The 15,584-nt window shown below is 44.0% G+C and overlaps 1 protein-coding gene and 1 long non-coding RNA gene across 2 annotated transcripts in view; one reads left to right on the plus strand and one right to left on the minus strand.

The window, feature by feature from the left end:
• SPSB4 (splA/ryanodine receptor domain and SOCS box containing 4) overlaps positions 1–11,145 on the minus strand; it is a 79,057-nt gene extending 67,912 nt beyond the window's left edge. Inside the window, exon 1 of the mRNA XM_066193812.1 lies at positions 10,964–11,145. The gene's annotated coding sequence lies outside the window, so the exon portion shown is untranslated. The remainder of the gene's footprint in view (positions 1–10,963) is intronic.
• Positions 11,146–11,737: 592 nt separating this feature from the next.
• On the plus strand, positions 11,738–13,547 carry LOC136295368 (uncharacterized). Its single transcript, XR_010722650.1, has 3 exons — positions 11,738–12,070; positions 12,368–12,414; positions 12,578–13,547. It is a non-coding gene; the product is annotated as an uncharacterized lncRNA (long non-coding RNA).
• Positions 13,548–15,584: the final 2,037 nt, after the last annotated feature.

Here is a 15,584-nt window from a genome sequence, read left to right on the forward strand (position 1 = left end):
GAAGGTAGGAATGGAAAACAAAAGTATTTTCAATTGTCCCACATATCATCTTCATCACATCTATGGCAAGCGGCTTTTTGTTACAATCCCAGTCCTTCTAGTTTCCCTTTCCTTTTTATCCCTTCCCCTTCTTTTCCTGTACATCCCATTGTCAGTTTCCTTAACACTGGGAAGCCACATTTGGCGTAAAATTTTACCAATTTTTTTAGCATCCTTTTAAGATATTTACCTCCTCACCTGGCACTGGTAGGAAGAGAAGCATATGGAAGCACACTCAACCCTCACCTTTCATTAGGTAGCAGATTCAGGAGCAATTATCAGAATACATTATCATCTAATTAACACAGCATAATCAGGGGGAGCAGAAAAAGTATATGTAGTGTCAATCTCCTCTCTAAAATTCTCCTAAGGAAAAACATCCACCTGTAAACACAGATCTAAATTTCTGAAATCACTGCACAGATTTAATGATAATCTGTATAAGACACTGCAACTTCTGATACTGCAAAAATAATTTATATTTATACAAAAAAATGCCAGTTAGGACCAGAATGAATGACTTAAAATTTGGAAAACAACTTGTTGAGCCAGCAGCTGTAAACACAAGAGCCTCGCCTCGCAGAGCTCCAAGCTGCCACAATACTCAGCAGTCAATCCTGTTTGTCCTGCAGTAGTTACTGATGGGTGGGTTCCCCAGTACCACAAGGATCTGTAAGACAGAAGAAATTAGTTCCAGCTGAGGCCACTTTTCTGTGCTCTGAAAAATATAGGATACTGTAACATAACCACCATCCTTGCTGGAAAGGGAGGGGATGTCTTCAAGGAAAGCAGACAGATGGACATGAACTCTGTGCTACATCTGAGTCCCAATTTAGCATCTCTTTCCCTATTCCCTAATGACACATTGCTGTGAAGGTAAGACATTGGGTGGAAAAGAGAATGCACCAAGTTACCTGGGAGGGATACTGGTGGTACAATCAGGAAACGTAATTCCCTTCCTTGGGAACCACAGGGCACAGAGAACAGAGTGTGCCCCTCTCTCCTGATGGAGGATTCAGAGTGATCTAAGCAGGAGGGAACTTCCAACACCAATAAAAAAAATAAGATAGTCAGGCTCCATTCAATTGCGCTGTGCAGAAATCACTGTGATTTATGACTTCTGCCAGGAACCAACTGCAGAGAGGGAAAACACCACCCCTGTGTGTGCCCCTCATACTGAGCACACACCATCTCATGTCTGTGGAGGAACCACGGCTGCCTGCTTCACACAGACACAATATTAATGGAATTAATTACTAAGGCAGTGGGAAAATACTACATGGGAGAACTTCCAAGTCACAAATTCTGCTTACTTAAGCTAAGCTGCTTAATCAAGTTAATTGAAGGAATTAAAAAAGCATCTGGAGAAGAACACGTTCACCAGCCAGTCTCCAGTCACTCCTGAGCTGGTGTTACTTCTTCTGGGAGCCAGTTCCCCTGCTGGCACAGCACAATCTATCATCAGCCATTACACTGATTACCATCCATTAGTTTTGCTAAGTACTAATGAATTCAAACCTACTTTTGTAATTTATTTACAAGCTATTCACATCCTGGATATGAAGCACATATACACAATGCTTTGTGTTACCAAGAGAAATGTGGCTGAATATTAAAAAGTTGCACGTTAAAAATGACCAACAGAAGTAATAATTCTCCTCACAAGAAATTGTTTGTGGAATTTCTTTTTTGGCAAGACAAGCAGGACAGAAGGTTACAGTCTTTAAAAATACAACTGGTTAATACACAGGGGGAAACAGAACCCACAAGAATTACAAGTTTTAAGTACCAGGCCCATAAATAAAAAATTCAATTAAAATGTCATTTTAGCAAACACTGAGGACAGAGTTGGAATTCTTATAAAACAATGGGTTTTCTTGCCTGCTATTAAGGCAGGGTGGCTAAAATGAATGATAATCCTCTTTATTTCAAGAGCTAATTATTACATGTAAAGAAATTTCTTCTTGTACCATGGGACTGAACTGAATTCTACCAAGACCATTAACCCACACATCTTTGCTGTAATAAAGTAACTGCTTGAATTTTTCCTTACAATCCTATTTCTACAATAGACTATTAGGCTGAGCTTTGATTTCAGCACACCACATTCCTTACCACTACGGAAACCAAATGCAGAACAGCTGTGGAAGCAAACCCCACTGTAAGCAAATACTCAGACCAAAAAAAAATTACAAGTAAAAAATCCCTTGTGAAAACCCCTTCACCGGGAATTCTGACCAAAGTTAAACTGCCAGTTTAGCCTCGGCTTAAGGATTATCCAGAGGAAGCATCCCACCCACATTTTTCCCAGGAGGTGTAAAGAGATGCCTGCATCTGTTAAGTGCCCACATTTTCTCTCCTGCCAGCCAGCAGTGCTCTGGAGGAACTGAGCTGTTTGCTACGCTACTGCTTCCTGCATTGCTAATTCAGACGTCTAAATTTAGATGCCAAGTTTAGCCAATAGTTTTTCCACTTCTTCCCACAGTTAAAACAAAAACAGTTCTGCATCAATTCACTATCTTCATCCATGTGCAGAAGAAAACATGTCAGAACTACACACACTGGAATTACATCCCCAGCCTCTAGCTACAGGGTGAGAGAAAGTATTCCTGCTCCTCTCCTGAATGACTGCACACCAGGCAGCCGGCACTACTGAGTCACATTTCTATCTAACCCTGGGCACTGCTCAGCCAGGTTCCAAAGATTTTACCACAGGGAAAACAAAATCTAAAAATAAAGAGAGCAAAGGGAGGGGGGTTGGCTTCTGCATTCCCAAAGACTTCCTGCTGCCATGTCCTCTATTAGCAGGATGTGGATGGAGTACAGCAGTAAAAGCAAGCTCATCAGTCACTCTCACGTCCCCTGAGTGTTGAGACATTTCACTTTGAATTTTCCCTTTGGTGTCTTTTCCCAGCAGTCAAACTGTCATGAACTAAAACATACGTATTTTTTCTTCCCCTGCACTATTATTCACCATTGCTAGACAGAGGTGTATTCAAGTGAAAACGAACTATTGATTCTTGTTTCTGGGTCTAAGAGCAGGGAATGCAAGCCAATTATCAATGCTGAAGGTGACTCACTGAAAAAAATCCCAATTATTATCAACTGAAAGCACACTGTATCCCTAGACATGAACTGAAGGCAGCAGCCTCATGTGCCTCCTCCCATCCCACTGCAGCTTACTGAGGTGAGGGAAGTTCTGTCATCACTGCTGACTCCTCACAGGAGTTTGAGCATCACAGGAGGAGGACCTTGCAGCAATTTCTGATGGTTCCCTTCATGCCCCGTGCCTGCGAGGTCTATTTCCACTCCCTGTTACATTTTTTAAATTCTGACAAATACTTAGCCTTAGTCCCTTTGACAATTTAATCACCTTTTTCTCCATCACCTTCAAAAACTGCTGTTGAATGTTCCTCTCTTTCCCTGTCCACACTTCAGTACATTGCTACCAAGAGATCTCACAGGTGAGCCTCTCTTCCTTCTCTCCACCCACACACTTAGTTTCAAATAACACTAATACGAATGCTAAAAAATTTAAAAACAACGAGGACATATTCCAGGTCTCATGCTCATGCTTGTTTAATACAACTTGTTTTATTTGAATTCAAAGGATAAGATATTGCACATGTTGTAACAAATCCTTCCTGAGCACATTCTCACATCTTTGGTAGATGATCACTGCACTTACAACACTGCATCTTAGTCTAAACAAGCCAGCAATGAACTATGTGCAAGGTTTTCTAGACTACTGGAAGCAGTTACGTCAGCACTCACAAAGTACAAAGGAACTTCTTGATGTGATAATATTTTAAATAATCACCAGCTTCAATGTATTATTTGCCTTTGAATACAAAAGATGATAGAAAACTCACCCTTTTTATCTTGCAACATCAAAACCAAAGGACTCCATAAATATTTAGTGAATGACCAGTACACTTAGAAGTGAGATTAACACAGCAAGTGTTACCCAGATGTTGAGAGCATCAGAGGCTGATGATGCTGAAGTGCAGGGATAGTTAGGTGCTGGAACAAAACAGATGTAACACTAATATGCAGCAACACAGTAAAATGAGATTAGGATGACAACGTTTCTGTCTTTTATAGACTTTGATGTGCCACCATCTTTAGTTCAAATTACTTCTGTCATCTCTAACATGCTTGACAATCGTTTTCAACAACAAGGAACACAGTATTTCAATTTCTTTATGTTGCTTCATAATTTTTGAAAACAAGATGACAACGCACCTGAACCTCCTTGCAGGGTCAGACTCCCAAAATGTGCTCCATAGACAGGGACTTTGCTCAAGCATGGGATAAAAATATCAAAGGTCAGAATTTAATTTATTATTCTCAGGTATAGCACACTCCAAGAGGTGTACTACTGCTGTTCCTTTCCTAGGCAAAGAACAAAGTAACGGCCCTGCCCAAGTGGACTAGCTGGAGCCTCAAAATACCCTAAGTCTCTTCAAGAGTTCAGCATATGCTCCTATCACACTCTCAGATCCTCAAATTAAATCCAAGGAGACTAGTGATAAACCATGAGGAACAGATACTCAATTCCCCATGCAGATGTAACACAAATTAGAAGTATTTACAAGTACACCTTTTTACATGTTAAATTAGGATTAACTTTCAAGATAATCAAACAAATGAAGTAGTAAATATAAACTTCAATGGGTGGGGTTTTTTTTTAACTCAAGGAAGTGTGTCAGCCAGAAAATACTACAAACAATACCATAAGGACCAGGTTTCAATTTTAACTCTTAAACCCCCAGGTAAGCTACACTGAATTTTATAACTTGAGCCAACAATTCACATAAATGGAGTAAAATACAGGACACACTACAAAATGATTTGCAATTACATCACTGAGCAAGGAATACAAATACAAACAAATTAACATGTAAACTTTATTTCAAAGCAACCATTCACTGCCCACCACTGCAACGATTCTGTTGTCAAAAGCAAATGACAGCAGAGCTTATCATGGAAATGGGGTCTAAAACACTGGGAAAACAAAGTTTCAAAAGTACCAGTACCGGCCCACAGATAACAGTGCGTCCAAGCTACCCTAAAGTCATTCTCAAAACAAGAAACTGTTCACAATTTCACTATAATTTAACTCAAAAAGCAGTTAAAGCTCGAAATTTCCTTTACCACTTAAACCAACTATTTCTTTGGCTGTACATATAGATTTGACTGTCATGGTATTTTCTCGCACGTGAAGTAGTACAATCCTTGTTGACAACATTGTGAATTTATTGCTTAATTTTGTGTCACTTCTATCATGAAATAGTTTAATTAGGAAATAAGCTCAACATTTCTGAGAATTAGTTCAGTGTTTGATGACAACAGCCAACTTTCTTCTAAGTCATTTTCGTCCTTCCAGAACAAAGCTATTGCCTAGAATATTCTTACAGAAAAATAAAGAACCAACACACAGCTCATGACTATGCTTACAACTACCACTTAGGGATTCCTGTGGACAGCAGACTCTCAGTATGAAATGTAGCACTGATGTAAATACTTTGTGCAGCATGGCTCTTTTTAAAAATTATGACCTCCAATATCTAATGAAAAAAAAGTATCTTTCTGCTGGAGGTAATTTGTTTCTGCATTCATTTGGAGATGGAGGAGAAGTTAAAATTAAATGATAATTAAGTACCTAAACCTTTCCTCAGATTTGAAAAATCACACCTTTTTCCATGCCTAAAGCTATACAAGCACTCTTGCATGATTAATGCTCTTTAAAAAAGCAATTCTAAATATGTTGATTTTTGAACACTCAAACACCCTTTTTAACAAGGGCTACATGAGGCTGCTGCTGTGAGGTACAGATGGAGCTTGAATGGTCTCTAGGTACTGGCTTTGCTTCCCCCTGTCAAAAAGAGCTGGACCATATTCAGGTGCCAAGCAGAAAAACTACTGAAGAAATAGAAGAGCAAAGTCAGCTGTCAGCAGTGTCTCTGCTGCCTCAGCACAAAGGAGTCCCAGGCTATCCAATCCCTCCTTAGGGAATTCCCTCAGCAGCTGCCCATCCCAACAAGGGGAGGCTCTAGGAGATGAGCTCCTGCAGTCTGGACTGTGGTTAGTTCCCAGGGTATGGACCATTTCTGCAGGAAGCAAATCCTCATTCTTCTGAGGAGACACTGTAAATACAGCCAATCTTTTCTCTTTCTCAAAATCCCTTGGCAAAATTTTCCTTAGGAGTTGTTACTGCAGAAAGGCACAACAGCAGACAAGTGCACAGCAGACTTCAACAATAGGTTAGGATGAGAAAGGCAGTACAAGAACAAGCTTTTGGAAATCAATGTTTAAATCAAGAAAGCAAACTCATCTAAAGAGTCTGCTGTACAGCTCTGAAAGAATTAGCTTGCAGTCAGCTCCAAGATGGATTTCCTACATTGCTGCACTTCATGCTGCACACCAAAGCTTACTTGTCCCTTCAGCCTCTGACAAATCAAAGATAAAGTTGCTAAGTCACCACACTCTGCAATGCAACACAATAAAACTTGTCATATGACACTTGTCATGAGCAGGATTACCCTACAACGTTCAATCCAAAGACACACAAAATAAGCACAGGGAAGCAAAAAAATTATACAGAATACTGCTCAGCATTGGTCTAAGTTCAAACGACTTCAGCATGAACAGATTTAAGTCACAGAGCACCCATGTTTAAGTCCGGGCACCTCACCCCTTACTAAGGACGGAGATAGATATAAATTCTCCTCACATACTTCTTTGCTATGGCCAAACCACAGCAAAATATGTGAAATTTCTGCAATTCAACTGCTACAGAAATTAAATGACGTACCACGTTGGCCTCTGAGGCAAAAGTGACATTCACTTAAAAAAGACATCCCCAAAAAATACAAACATACACATATGTGCATTTCAACAGGCTAGTACCTGACACGACTCCATTTCTGGTGGAAAAGGAGCCAAAAGAAGGAAAGCGATGAGCTCTGCCCAGCACTCTCATGGGCCAGTCTTTAACAGAGCAGAGGCAGCCAAAACAGAGCCATCAAGTTTTAATCAACTTGCCAGTCAAATGGCAGTTCTTAGCCCAAAGTCATGGCACCCTGTGAGCACTGATCTCTTAAACCCGACTGCTTCCAAAAAACATAACCTGCATTTTCTAGCTCTCCTTTATGCATTTTCCCATGCTGCCATCAAGGCCACTGGACCACACTTAAATTTCTTCAGGGCAAGGATTTTTCCTTGATAGGCTGTGAATGCTACTGAGTATACTGCCAGCTTTCCAAACACAAAAAACCAAACCAAAACTAACTTTTATCACCTTCCAATCTAAAGGGCTGTGGGCCGTACAAGTAGCTGAGGAAAAGGCATTTCCTGACATCATTGCGAACATCACCTGAAAGCAGGATTCAGAGAGCATCCACCATGTCAGATACTTTAACTCTTGAGGGAGCACAAGTCACTAAACTGCTGGCTTCAAGCAACAGCAGCTTGGACACTAACAAAATAACAATAATCTGTTGTTGTTTGGGAAAGTTAGGTATCAGTGAAGCTACGTTCAGCCCTTCTGGAGCAGCACTCCAGTGTATCAGCAGTTCACAGTCTAGCACCAGTGGTAGTGATGCACACACACCTTTTCAAGGCAAAAAGCAAACAACCAATCCCCACAAACAACCTGAGCCTGAGTTGACCGAAGTTAAAGAAGTCAGAAGACATGAACTGCTCTTCCAGGAAGCACGTGATGCATTAACATCTTACCCTACAGCACAGCCTACGTCTGCTAACAGAGCACGTTGCAAAGACAGCCTAAAGCCACCCCAGAAGGCTGTGTGTGCTGCAGAGAGTGACACAGATTGACCAACATGTACACAACCCCATTAAAAATACACTGGGCAAGGTAGCTATCTTGTCCGGCAACTTTCAATCCACAGCACTTGTTTATTTTCCATCAGTCCAACAACATCAACTTCCAGAATTAAAAGCAAATATTTATCCATATGTAAAAACTTCATAGAGTTTTGATTTCAAAAACTGGTTAACTGTTCAGCCAGCAGGTTTAACTAATGCCTTCATCACAGAAAATGAATCTATTCTGGTTTCATAAATACTTAAAATTCCCAGGACAACATGCATGGCCTGCATCTCCACCAGCCTCAAGGTGCATACTGCACTGACATAGCTCAGATGGACTGCATCCACCCAGAGCTCTGCCAGTATGGAGCCCTTCATCCCTGGAGCCCCAAGCTGAGCTTTGCTTCTTGGATGGTGCCAGGAAGGCAGGCACCCAGCAGTACCAGCCTCCACTGCTCCCTACCATCAGTCTCGCCTCAGTCTTCAGAGACCATTTATGAAGTCCAGCAAGATTTACATCCATCCTCTGTCCTGGGACACCTGCTGAGAAGAAAATGCATCTAGATTTCCTTTACATGGATATTCTATTAAGAACAGTGCATTTACCCTCACTAACTGATGCAGGAAATAGACGTATCAAGGCCACTCTGCATTACTGTTATTCAACCTGGGATTTACCACTGCGAGAGCCTAAAGTTTACACTGAAATGAAGTTATCCCAGCACAAAAAGAATTGAGCAAGAGCATGTCAGAGCAGCAGAAGTGAGCTGCCAAGCAGACTGAAGAGAGCAGACAGCTAAAACACAGCATGGCTTACAGAATTTGAATAAGGCATCCCTCTTTCTACCTTCCTTTCTTCTTGGCCATGGAGAATTACCGAGATGGGACAGTTGAGTATGTAGCGTGATCTTGCTAATCACTTTAGCCAAGGATTTTTAACAATAATATCTCAGAAAATCATGTAATGCCTTCTTCTTCCTCAATTGCTGTCACTATGTCTCAAATGTGTAAGCAATTAGCTCCTCATAGAAAAACTCTCCAGCTGTCTCAATTAAAAGAAGACAACACAAAGTAACCATCACATGGAGTCCTGTGACATGGCATTGGGTGCCATTGTGAAAATTACTTTCCTTCTCCATAAAAAGAGGTCAACATCCTATACACAGAAGAGGGGAAAACAGTGATTGTGAAGGAAAATGGGGCAAAAATAGCTGCCTTGAATTTTCTTGGTACATGGAAAATCCATTACAAAAGTTTGCACAGCAACAATGAAGCCTGACAAGTTAATGACTTGTTGCTTGTGGAGTCACAGGAGAGACATCCCATCACTCAGAAATTCCTATGCTGCACAAACACGAGTCATAAATATGACTGTAATTTGGTCAAACCAAAAATCAGAAGTTGTGGTTCTTTCAAGAAACAAAATCTCCAATTAGTACTTCTCATTGGGGGTTATGCTTCTCTCAAGAAAATCCCCCAAACCCAAACCAAACCAAACATACCCCACCATGAACAACCCGTCCAAAAACAAACAAACAAACCCCCAAACAAACCTCCCCCCCAAAAAACTCAAAACCCCAGAAGTCTCACAACTCTGAAAAGCTCCTTGCAAAAAGGTGGCACTGCTTTCTGAGTCCCGAGCTCCAGAGCCTGTTGAGCAGGAAGCCCGGTGCTTCAGAGCTGGCTGCAGTGACATTTGCAAAGACAAACAGGCCGACGGGATGCGAGTGAACACAGGGCTCCCGGAGCCCAACAGCACCAGAGTGTACTTCCAGAGCAACACCCACATGAGGGCCTCAGGAAGGCACGGAGCTGGGAAGTTTTCTCATCCTGGTGATGCAGGGAAGCACCGAGTCTCCCTTCAGCCCTGGCAGAAGCACAGGACGGTCATCCAAGGACATCCGGAGTCAGCAGCAAGACACCGAGAGCACATTAGCTACCAAGGAAACCAGACTTACATGACTAAGGCCAGTTATAAAACTTCCGCTTGCTGTAAGGAGAACGTACAGTATCTGGCATTTCTCTGTCAGCAGCACCAAATAATCTAACAGCAATTTGATATTCATGTCCCTGACGGGCTGCTTTAGTTACAGAAACAACATTAAAAATGCAGCATCCTTCGAGATACACTGCACAAGTCAGGCCAGTTTCAGCCACAAGCATCAACTCTCTGACACTGGTTTTTTTTCCCCTGATAAGCTCTTTCGCAGCGTGGAGATATCTTATCAGGGATTGCTTCTGTCACCGGAAGGCAAACAGTGCACTGTGAAAATATCAGGTATGACTTAAGCACCGAAGGGCTGTAGCCAGCATCAAACCAGCAGCTGAAGTGGTAGCTGGCCATCTCTCTCTATATAGGACACTTTCCACCCTGTAGCAGTCTACACTCCAAGTCCTAGGCACAAAGAAATAAAAATGACTCGCTGCCAGCACGGACGCTGCCACATCGATGCCGGAGCCCCTCCAGGAACGAGCGGGGCTGCCAGGGCAGCGTTCAGCTCCCCTGCCCTCGGTCCCTCGGCAGGAACAGCGTCCTTACGGCGACAGCAAAGCCACTGCCTGGCTCCCAGCTCTTACAAGCAATGTGAGGGCAAATTCAGTCAATACCTTTCTTTGTTGAAACTCAAGTCTCGCATACAAATTCAGGTTTGTCTTGACGAAGGTTCAGCTTCCCGCTTACGGAGAAGATAGTTAAGTACTTCAGATTCATCTAAATACCTGAACTGGGGTCTGGCTTTTACAACCCGAAAAAGCACCAAGTAACCACTGAAAAACATTAGCTTGTGGCAATCATTAGGCAAGAGGGTTTGCGTCCGGCAGCGCAAAGTCAGATACATTCAGTTTATGAGAAACGTAGATCTCTAGTCATCCAACATCTAGAAATAATTCTCTTACGTAGCTCAGGAAACTTAATTTCTATTGTAAACCACTTCATTATAAAGCAGAAAACGGCTCGCAAGTGTATTTCTCCAAACAGCAATCAAACAAGAAACCCCCCGCCCCCCCCCCCACACACAAACGGGTCTTTACACAGTGCGCAACAAAACACCGAATTCCCACGAACTGAGGGATTCGCCCATCGCAAACTTACCATAAACCCCCAGCACGGCACCGCCACCGATCCGCTATGCCGGCAGAGAGGAGATACCGGGGACGAGACGCGGAGCACAAGTAAACAAACTCGGGAGCCGCCGTGGCCGAGCTCGCCACGCTCGGAGCCCGTGCTCCCCGCCCGGAGCGCGCCCGCCCAGCAGAGGCTGCTCCCCGCCGCCGGCTGCCTGCGGCTGCCCCGGGGAGGCCAGAGGAGCCGGGGGCGGCCGGGGAGAGCCGCGGCTCGGAGCGAGGCGGGCGCCGCGCCCGGGGGCCGCGGGCGGCTGCCGGGCTCGGGGCGGCCGGGCCGCCCGGGAGCCCTGCCCGGGAGCCCTGCCCGGGGGCGGCGGCCTGCGGCGGCTACCGGGCTTTGTGCGCGCTGCCTCCCCCTGGGCCGCCCGCCGCCGCCTCATGCGAGAGCCGGCACAGCTGGGGAGCGCGGGGAGCGCCGTGCCCCCTCGCGAAAGTCGATCCCGCTGATCTCATCACCGCTGGTTACTAATCCAATGACCGCGGAATTAACAGCAGATGGCAACGCCCCTTCCCCCCGGCCCGGCCCGGCCCGGCCCCTGCGAACGCGGCGGGGCTCCGGCACCCGCAGAGCCGCTCCGCCGGCCCCCGCCGCTCACGCGTGGAAGTCGCCCCCGGGCAGCGGCAAAGTTTGCCAGCAGCGCGTCTGGCCGCCGCCCTACGGGCCACAGCGAGCGGCTTCGCACCTCCGGCAAAGCACGGCAGCATCTTCCGGCGTGCCGCTCGCAGGGGGAAGCAACAAGGAGGTGCCCAAAGTCCTTCCAGCGAGTCCCTGCGGGCGGCTCATGGTGTCCGAGGCAGAGCCGAGCCGGCGCCGGGCGGGGATCGCCGCGGGATTAGTGCCGCGCATCGGACACTGCCGTGGAAACTCGGCACACGAGTCCTCGGGGCGGCCGGGAGGAGACGGGAGGTTTGCATTATCCGGGCTCTGTGAGCCAGATACATGCCGGTGAAACTCTAATTATACTTCTGGCTGCCAAAACCAACCCCACACTCTTAGGTGAGTTTCACGTCTTCTAGAAGGCTACAGGCAAGGCAAGTCCTGTCAAACCAGTGCAAGTTACAAAACTATCATAAGGTAAGTGCTTCGATCACTACTCAATATCAGTAAATAACAACCTGAAAAGCAGTGGATTCTAACCCTAATAAGCTCGGCCCTAAATCGCCCTCCCTCCCCTCTGCCCCCTAGGAACACCAGCATAGGATGACACACTTGTATTCTCGCCCATGCGTGTAGTGCTTGAGCCCACACTCAAGACAAGAAATGTTATATGCTGCTTTTGATCAGGCTGTGCACTTCTCACCCCAAAACTAGATTATCTTCTCTTAGAGACTCTAGACGAGAAAGGTGACATAAAATAACTCTCTCTTCTAGTACAAGAAAATAAAAATTGAGAAAGATGAAGAAAACCTTACTGGCTAGTAAGTATATTCCCTCAAATTCTGCTGTTCTACCTTTGCTTTATACTTCTAAGGATGGAGAGAGCAAGAATTCCCCCCCCCCCTTTCATGCAGATACTTATTTCTACTGTACTTTTATTTCTTACTAAAATGTTCAGACAGGCTTTTTTCTTTTTTCTTTCAGCAAAGAACTGAGCCAGACAAGAGAAATATCCATGCTCAGACCATAAAAAAAAAAAAAAGGAAAGGAAATTCTGCAAATTCTTTGAGAGTCTTCAGTCAATAAATCCTCCATAGGAGCTGCTGTAAAACTGTCTGTGTTTCACACATGCCATGTGGGCAGAAAAGGTGTCTGATAATGGCAGCACCCCTTCTGTGGGGACCTAGTGATGCCTCAAGGGGTCAGACACCCCTGAACCCAAATGAAATATTTTAAAGACAGTATTAAACTCCAGTTCCTCTCCAGGCCCTGCATACACACCCATCCCCACAGCCTTTGAGATGTACAGTAGATAGAAAGCACACGATGAATGGGAGTTTTCTATCGCTCCACAGTTCTTTATGCCTAGCAAAGGCTTTCTGCCACTTCCCATTCCCTCAGGCAGTCTTTGTCTGGTTTATATATACATACATGGAAGTCTTGACATGAGTAGTCATCTGTGCTCTTAGCAGCAGACAAGTTACTGAATGTAAATCCTCCCCTTGGCTGTGACCACCAGCTAATGTCTGTTTTGTGGCACTCATTGGGAAGAGGAGGCCTGGAATGAGCCATGTCTTAACAGTTGGGCAGCTGGGCAAGTCTGTGCCTTGGAGTATGTTCTGCTTTCCTCAGTTTTTAACAGCTTTAAAAACTCTTTTTTTCCTCAGTTTTATTTCTCTTACACTCTTTCCCAAAACGGCAGTGTCTCCTAACACTTATTTTGGCAGCCAGCAGTTTGTTTTCCAGTGTAAGATGGGATGTGGTCCTTCGTGCCTGTGCCAAGCTTGATGCAAAAAGTGAATTTGGAAAGACTTTCTACATGGTTTGTAATACTAATTCTACAAAAGGAGATTAAAGAAATCACATTAGAAGTCAAGCTTTGTATCTTTTCAGCCAGCTTTAGACACATTGGTCTGAAAAGTGCACAATGCAGAGATCAATCAGGCAGCACAGAGTTTTGGGAACACGCTTCATGTGCAAATGTGAAAACACTTGAGGGTGTAGAAAGTGTCATTTTGATTAATGAGGGCTACAACATGCTATTTGTATATAGATGACAATACAAAAGAATAGGAAACAATCACCTGTTAAAATATTAACGTGATTTTAAAACACACTTGAGCATGGTACAGATACAGCCCATTCTTTTGAGCTGATGCTGTAAAATACCTGGGGAGAGGAGGAAGAGGCACATGTTTGTGTAACATTACAAACCTTTCAAGATAAACTCTGTGACACAAAGTCATCAAAATGAACCATTTGGTACAGTTCCTGGAGCTGAGCATCACAAACAGCAGAACCTAGGCTGTGTCATGAGCTCTGTGCATTACTCACATTCCCCAAAGTCTTCCACTACTTTGAAATTACCTCACAAAATAAAAATCACAGTCAGAGAAGAATTCTTGAGAAAATACACTTTATGCTTGACACAGAAACACCATGGTTAGGTGGTGAGGGCTAGGTGAGAAATCTTCTGCCTCTCCAGTTTCTTGGAATTGCTGGGCAGAGAGTTGAGAGTAAAAGTTGTTCGCTATTGCCCAGGAAACAGTAAGTGAAGTTAAGAAAAAGTGAGGAAAAACAAAGTTTAGATCTTCTTTAGATCAAGAAGATGGTAATCTGCTGTCTGTGCTTGTCTCACAGGAGATTCATCATTTGAAGTTGTATCCTGGCATCTGACAGCAAACAGGCCAAAAAAATATAACTGCCCAAATTTGTTCTTCCCCTGCACACTCACCTTCAAGCTCAGTTCCACATTATTGCATGGTGAACCTTCCTACACCCTCAACTCCACTCAGAAGCAATTAGGAAACATTTCCTACACACACTCAAAAAAGTACTGAGTCCTGATCCTGTGATCCATCTAAATAACTCATCAGATCACTAATATTTACCCACCTGGTTTCTGGGCACTCCTATACTTGGAGTGGCTGCATCTGCTCTGGTTTTTAGTAGCAGGCTGAGCTGCTCTGCTGACATTCCAGGCTGCCCTGTAGCTGCCTGGCTGTCCAGACAGAGCTGTCTCCCAGCACAGGCAGAAGGAACTTGCAACCAAAGGCCATTTAGGCACTGCTGTATCTTGTGTTTCTACATCCCTGGGATTCTTCTTGCTTCCAGATTGGAGTTTTGGGTGAGCTCCAGGTAAAGGGGAGAGTTGAGTGTGGTCACAGAGATAAGGTTAGAAGTTGATGGGCAGTGTGGACAAAGCCCACCTAGAAATCCATAAGACAAAACAAATACACATCTGAGATTTATGGATTGTAAATAACTCTGTTTCATTGCACCATAATTTCTATTTATGGTGCTTAAGTATTGTAAATTGTTTTTAACGGCCCTCTTAAGTACAGCAATACTACAGTCATCATTCCTACAGAGGCGCCAAAGTTGAAAACTATTATGAAAATCTGTATTTCCATGCATTTTAGATATCCACGTGTGAAGATGTGACCTTACTGTAGTAGTCTAAAGTCCACAAAATTCCCACACAAGATGTTTAAGAGTATTCCAGTCCTAAAGCTCTGCTTCCATGAACGCTGGACATTTGTATGAAAGTACCCAGGGAAGCACAGAAGCCTCTGCCTTGCTCCAGCCATTCAAAACCCTGTCTGCACAGAGCTTCTCTACATGGGTGTTTCCATCCTGACCTGGCCATATCCTGGTAGCCATGAAACCAGACTTTACCACTACTCCTTGGAGCCTAGCAAAACCATTACCCAAGAAGCCTGGATACTGCATCTCTTAATGAACTGACAAATTGCTGCTGAAACCAAGGTCTGCTTCCCTAGGTCATTGGGCAGAAGTTAGAATTTACCTTCTTAGAGTTCATCTCCCTACAAGCAAATGACAAAACCCCACAGAGATTAGGAAATCAGCACTTGCATAAATGTTTCCTTAGTTTAAAGATTCTTAACTGAGGATAAAGATCCTGCACACCACATTTGGCAAATAAGGATGGCATTCAGAAATACTTAGCAATTCAAAAGTAGAGTATTTA

This window comes from Chamaea fasciata, unplaced genomic scaffold, assembly GCF_029207755.1.
Source record: "Chamaea fasciata isolate MVZ Bird 193981 ecotype frontalis unplaced genomic scaffold, bChaFas1.0.hap1 SCAF_11, whole genome shotgun sequence".
Lineage (NCBI taxonomy): Eukaryota > Metazoa > Chordata > Aves > Passeriformes > Sylviidae > Chamaea > Chamaea fasciata.